General features: G+C 43.9%; 1 protein-coding gene across 1 annotated transcript in view; it reads right to left on the bottom strand.

Moving 5' to 3' along the window:
- Nucleotides 1–4887, bottom strand: part of sstr3 (somatostatin receptor 3) — a 21423-nt gene extending 16536 nt beyond the window's left edge. The window contains exon 1 of the mRNA XM_058374520.1: nt 4607–4887. The gene's annotated coding sequence lies outside the window, so the exon portion shown is untranslated. The remainder of the gene's footprint in view (nt 1–4606) is intronic.
- Nucleotides 4888–7603: the final 2716 nt, after the last annotated feature.

Genomic DNA, 7603 nt, shown 5'->3' with positions numbered 1-7603 from the left:
CACTCTGAAGAGGAACACACTCTGAAGAGGAATATAATTCTCTGCTTATTATTTAGAGACACAAGTGAGAAACACTGAATTTGGTGTTTAGATTTTATAAAATCATAAGTGCCATATCCAGCCCTGCTACTGAAAATACCGTCCCATGATCCTCCACCTTCAGAATCTCCACCTGTTTACTTCCACACGTCACTCTCCAGTTACACAGTCAGACACTTCAGTGGAGTTTCTCCAGCATGGTATGGATCTGCTCCACATCTTTCTGCTGGAACTCTGTGTTGTTTCCAGCAGCTGCTGCAGTTTAACTCAAACTCACCTTTATCTGACTGTGAAGATAAGGGTTAGATGTTTTCTCTGGTTGACTGACAGGAAGGAGAATAACTGATGATGTTTCTATCACTCCTATTTCTCCATCTCATCCTCTTCACTGACACTGATGACCTCATGGACGAGGAACGCAGACAGACGTTTTCCTGACAGATTTATGATGGCTGGGACCGTGGTGTTATCTGCGCGAGGTCATTAGATCATTAGATTAGACCGAACCTGCATTAACATGTCATTAATCTCTCCTCCTTCATAATGCGGTAACTCTGCTGGTCCTGCTGCATGTGTCTCAGCAGTGCTGATCTGAGGGAACTATTTTTATTCCAGGATTGTGTGTAGGCTGGACTCGGCTGGATGACTTCTGAGCTGTTGAGAGAAGCTAGTGAGATGTGGAGTGTCTGTGCTGCTAGCAGCTCATTTCCATTTCCATCCAGATCCTTCAGCTCCTTTAGCTTTTTCAGCTCCTTCAGTTCCTTTGGTTCCTTCAGCTTTTTCAGCTCCTTCACCTCCTTCTTCTCTCACAGCTCATTTCTTTCTTGCTTCATTTCCTCAGCACACACCTGAGCTCAGGCTGTAGGTTCCTCCTGCAGGGGATCTGGCAGGCTTAGTGTTTTCTTTCAGCTTTATTCATGTGAAATAATAACCAACTCCAAGTGCATCACTTAATAAACTGACAATGAAACTGATCACACGGATTTCACAACCTGTCCACAGGAGCGAGTGCTGCTTTGCTCAAATGAGTGTCATTTTCCACCTAAACTGGGTTCTGGTACTCAGATGATTGTGAGATTTAGCGCCTTGATGTAAAACTGGACTGAAAATGTGCCGGAATTAGAAATAAACCCCAAGATCAGGCTTCACATGGAAGAGCAAAGTGCTGAACACTGAGGGGTTCATTAGAACCTGCAGCTTTTACCTTCATCATGCGGAGGATTGAACAGAGCACAAGTCTGAAACACAGGACTTCTTCTTCATGACAAAAAAAAACTTTTTTTTTACATTTTATCCCAGAAAAGTCCATATCCTAATATCTACTATCTAATATAGATACTGCAATGTCTTTCACTGCAATGTCTAGTTCTCTTCTTCATCCTCGGCACTGTGAGACGGATCAGCGGAATTGACTTTTCCACACCAGCCTGGAACCTGCCCTGCTAACCACATTACCGGCTAACTGGGTTAGCAACTAACAGAATTAGAGCTGCTGGTTCTGTCAGCTAAATGTCTGGAGTCCATCATCATCAACATCAGCAGCTCATCAACAGTTCTGGACCTCACCTTCTTCCGCACCCTGATCGGCTTGTGTTATACGGCGTGGAGGCGAAATGCTCTGCTCCCACACACACGCAGTGATGTCAGAAGGATCTGGAATGCTCAGGGAAAATCAGGGAATGATGAAGTCATCAGTCTCCCACGCAGCGGGAAAGAATTCCAGCGAAATGGCAGAGAGGCCACGACATCCCACACACACAGCCATTACAAACCCAGTGAATAATACACAATACAGAGTCCACCAACTCTCTGTTTCAGCAGATCAGACCAGAACAGACCAGAACAGATCAGACCAGAACAGACCAGAACAGAACAGAACAGAACAGAACAGAACAGAACAGAACAGAACAGAACAGAACAGCAGAAACTTCACTGACAAAATCAGACATGTTCTCTTGAGTGTTATTAAAGTGTCCACCAATAGGAGAATCACTACACACTGTGTACACACACACACACACACACCTCCTGTATCTGTCACACACACACACTGTACTAGAATCACTACACACTGTGTACACACACACACACACCTCCTGTATCTGTAACACACACACACTGTACTAGAATCACTACACACTGTGTACACACACACACACCTCCTGTATCTGTAACACACACACACTGTACTAGAATCACTACACACTGTGTACACACACACACCTCCTGTATCTGTAACACACACACACTGTACTAGAATCACTACACACTGTGTACACACACACACACACCTCCTGTATCTGTAACACACACACACTGTACTAGAATCACTACACACTGTGTACACACACACACACCTCCTGTATCTGTAACACACACACACTGTACTAGAATCACTACACACTGTGTACACACACACACACACACCTCCTGTATCTGTAACACACACACACTGTACTAGAATCACTACACACTGTGTACACACACACACACCTCCTGTATCTGTAACACACACACACTGTACTAGAATCACTACACACTGTGTACACACACACACACACCTCCTGTATCTGTAACACACACACACTGTACTAGAATCACTACACACTGTGTACACACACACACACACCTCCTGTATCTGTAACACACACACACTGTACTAGAATCACTACACACTGTGTACACACACACACCTCCTGTATCTGTAACACACACACACTGTACTAGAATCACTACACACTGTGTACACACACACACACACACCTCCTGTATCTGTAACACACACACACTGTACTAGAATCACTACACACTGTGTACACACACACACACACACCTCCTGTATCTGTAACACACACACACTGTACTAGAACCACTACACACTGTGTACACACACACACACACACCTCCTGTATCTGTAACACACACACACTGTACTAGAATCACTACACACTGTGTACACACACACACACACACACACCTCCTGTATCTGTAACACACACACACTGTACTAGAATCACTACACACTGTGTACACACACACACACACCTCCTGTATCTGTAACACACACACACTGTACTAGAACCACTACACACTGTGTACACACACACACACCTCCTGTATCTGTAACACACACACACTGTACTAGAATCACTACACACTGTGTACACACACACACCTCCTGTATCTGTAACACACACACACTGTACTAGAATCACTACACACTGTGTACACACACACACACACACCTCCTGTATCTGTAACACACACACACTGTACTAGAATCACTACACACTGTGTACACACACACACACACACCTCCTGTATCTGTAACACACACACACTGTACTAGAACCACTACACACTGTGTACACACACACACACACACCTCCTGTATCTGTAACACACACACACTGTACTAGAATCACTACACACTGTGTACACACACACACACACACCTCCTGTATCTGTAACACACACACACTGTACTAGAACCACTACACACTGTGTACACACACACACACACCTCCTGTATCTGTAACACACACACACTGTACTAGAATCACTACACACTGTGTACACACACACACACACACCTCCTGTATCTGTAACACACACACACTGTACTAGAACCACTACACACTGTGTACACACACACACACACACCTCCTGTATCTGTAACACACACACACTGTACTAGAACCACTACACACTGTGTACACACACACACCTCCTGTATCTGTAACACACACACACTGTACTAGAACCACTACACACTGTGTACACACACACACACACACCTCCTGTATCTGTAACACACACACACTGTACTAGAACCACTACACACTGTGTACACACACACACCTCCTGTATCTGTAACACACACACACTGTACTAGAATCACTACACACTGTGTACACACACACACCTCCTGTATCTGTAACACACCTAACCCTCGAGCTGAATGCTTTATTCAGATGTTGATCACAGTTTTGTGTAAATCTGGAGCTGAACTCTGGATGGAGAGAGAAGCTGGTGATCTCTGACAGGATGTTTGAGTAGAGGATCAGGACCTGAGGACATCATCCACATCCCGTAATATCCACAACTTTTATTATTGATTATTATAATGCAGACTGACAATGCACGGTGAGTACCAGTAAATAAATAAATAAATAAATAAATAAATAGACAGTGTTTGTTACATATTCGGATATTTTAGAAGCTTTGTTTATATTTACAGATTAAATTCGGTATATTTCAGAGTAGCATGTAATGTACATGTAGAGGAATATGTAATGAAATAATTTTTATAAATGTTGTGACTCTTCATTAATATTAGAAATGATTAGAGGACTAAAGCGCATCACGTGACTCCTTAATCAACTACAGCGCAATTAAAGCTGGAGAACACCTGCAGCGCGCGCACCTTAACGCATACAGCTGTGTCTCTGATCTTTAATCTATCACAGAAAAAAAAAGTGTGATGAAGAACCGTTCCGTGCGCGGTGTGTCCGTTACTAACCGAGTTACAGTCACAACATCCTGTGAAGACGCTTCAGAAACTTACCTGTGATCAGCAGCGCGAGTCTGGAGCTCCGGATTCATGCAGAACCGCAGAACCCGAGTGAGGATCAGGAGGAAGGGAGGGGAAGAGGGAGATAACGGAAATGAAAGCGCATGAGGCGGCTGGAAGCGGCGAGCTCGTGCCTGTGAAACTCTCCGCTGTGTGAATGCGCTCTGAAAGCTGAGTCCCTCACCGTCGCACTGCACTGCTGCGCGAGACACCGGCCACCGGTAACCAGGTAACGGCTGTTGCTGGATAAGCGCGAGAGCTGCCTGGGGAGAGCGAGGGGGCGGGGAGAGTTACTGTGTGTGTGTGTGTGTGTGTGTGTGTGTGTGTGTGTGTGTGCATTTGACATTGTACATAAATTACACTGTTAAAATAAACCTGAAAGGGTTCTTCGTGTGTGTAAAGTTCTACACGGAACTGAATCACAGAACCCGTGAAACTCATAGCGTCTTCTTTTAAGTCTCATTAAAGAGCTTTAGAGGGTTCTGAACTTGAAGTGTTCTACCTTAGACGGAACCAAATCCTTAAAGGTTCAGGTTTTTTATTAATCATTTAGAATAATTAAAAATGATTCTACCCTTAAATAGGCAAAGAACCCTTGAGGAACCCTTCATACACCCCTCACATTGTGTAGGCTCTTTAAGGGTTCTCAGTCTCCTAAAGGGATTTTGGAACTGAACCAGAGCATTTTCAAATTTAGTGACAGTGTTCTCAGGGTTCCTTAGCTCAGGGTTCTTCAGCTCAGGGTGGTTTGTGATCTTGTTGGAGTAATGTTGGCTGAGTGTAATTCCTCAGTGGTGTGTTTTATGTTAACGCTTCATCAGAGTTGCACATTAACGCGGCTGGTGTGGTTTCTTCTCAGAGTGAGAAGGTGTTAATGTTCATGTCTTTTATCGCTTAAGATTAGATCTAATCTCTACATTCTCTTTAAACACACACTGAGTCAACATGTGACGTTCTCTGCCTTGTTCCTCAAGTGCTCTGACGCAAAAATCCTTCACTGCGACCTTCACACGGAGCACACATACACACACACACACACACACACACACACATTGGTTTTCTAGCTTTTCATCGTGTCTTTCACTTTTTCTGGAGTTTAACCTTCAGGGTCTTTCATCACCGTTACTTCAGGATGAGTCTCACGTTAAAATCCTCACACTGCTGTCTTTACTAAGTCGTTTAAACATTACACACACACACACACACACACACACATTAATGCACACACACACACACACACACACACACACACACTAATACTCCACTTCAATATTAATCTCAGCACAAGGAGTGATTATTTTGTGAAGAATAATAAAGGTGTGGTCACTCAAGGTCACTCCATCTATAAATAAGACGTCATTAATGATCTTCCTCCTGAACAGACAGATAATAAAGTGAAATATTTCATGATATTGTAGTTATGACACTTTTGTTGTTAGTTTTTTACACTCTTTATGTTGCTGCTGACCATGCTGACCAGGTCAATAGCAGAATCTGAAGTCAGTGTTTTAGGAGAGAAGTGAGGGATGATGAGTGAGGAAGAAAACTGACCGTGAAGTTGTGTGTTTTGGGTCAGCTGTTGACTCATGCCGAACCGTCTGAGGAGCTGAATATTCAGACATCGATGGAGGATGAAACTGTCCTCAGAGCACAGCCTCGGATCGGTTCTCCTGTGATGGAGGAAGAACAGAGTGAAGACCTGCAGCGTGGAGAATTAAATCAGAAGTGGAAGCTGTGCAGCGGATTAAAGGGAAAAAAACAGAGAGAGGGATAGAGAAGAAAGGAGTGTGAGCAGGATGATGAGTCTGAGCAGGATCTGCTGAGTTTGAGCAGGATGATGGCTGAGGTGGTGATAGAGTCAGGAGACAGATGGAGTAAAAATACATTTATAAAGTGTTTATTATTCGGAGCTGACTCTGGAGAAGATGAGCAGAGGGGAGAGATGATGGATTTTATATGAATGAAGAAACAGACTGGACGTTTCAGATCACACATCACACTGCTGTCCTCTCTCTCTCCCTCTGCTCTGCTCCCTCTCTCCTCTCACTGCTTTGGTGTTTCAGTGTGTTGATGTGTGTTCGTGTGTTTATTTGTGTGGTAGTGTGTATACACAGTTGTGTGTTTTGGATGGAATGATGGAGGGATGAAAGAGTCTGATTTCAGTGATGGCTCTTTATGATTCTTTGTCATGCTCTCACCTCCTACTGTGTTTCCTGCGGAGCTCAGAGACCAAAAGAGCATCTCATTTTCTCAGCTCCAAATAAAAAAATTATATCGAGGTGCAGGAGAGAATTCAAGCTGTGAGTACAACAACAACAACAAAATCAAAAATATCAACAACAATCATCAACAACAACAACAACAATGAATCAAATCAACAACAAAACCAAACACTTTAGAGTTTTTCATTTTCAGCTGACCTTTTATTAGATTGGACCTTAGTGCTGATCTGAAGAATCCAATACCGTTACTTCTAATAATCTCTCAGCTCTAAAACATGATATTAGTCCTTATCTCATCACTGTGGATTATTTATTCGTATTTACAGCATCAAAGGTGTGACTGTTAATCAGTGCAGAGGAGTGTGATGGAGAAGCGAGAGCTCAGTGACGAAGAAGTGAGAGCTCAGTGACAGAGAAGTGAGAGCTCAGTGACAGAGAAGTGAGAGCTCAGTGACGAAGAAGTGAGAGCTCAGTGACAGAGAAGTGAGAGCTCAGTGACAGAGAAGCGAGAGCTCAGTGACAGAGAAGCGAGAGCTCAGAGACAGAAAAGCGAGAGCTCAGTGACAGAGAAGCGAGAGCTCAGAGACAGAAAAGCGAGAGCTCAGTGACAGAGAAGCGAGAGCTCAGAGACAGAGAGGCGAGAGCTCAGTGACTGAGAAGCGAGAGCTCAGTAACAGAGAAGTGAGAGCTCAGTGACGAAGAAGTGAGAGCTCAGTGACGGAGAAGCGAGAGCTCAGAAACAGAGAAGCGAGAGCTCAGAGACAGAGAA

Source organism: Hemibagrus wyckioides, linkage group LG02 (assembly GCF_019097595.1).
Source record: "Hemibagrus wyckioides isolate EC202008001 linkage group LG02, SWU_Hwy_1.0, whole genome shotgun sequence".
In the NCBI taxonomy this organism is placed as follows: Eukaryota; Metazoa; Chordata; class Actinopteri; order Siluriformes; family Bagridae; genus Hemibagrus; species Hemibagrus wyckioides.
The sequence above is the reverse complement of the archived record's forward strand: the minus strand, read 5'-3'. Positions and strand labels throughout refer to the sequence as shown.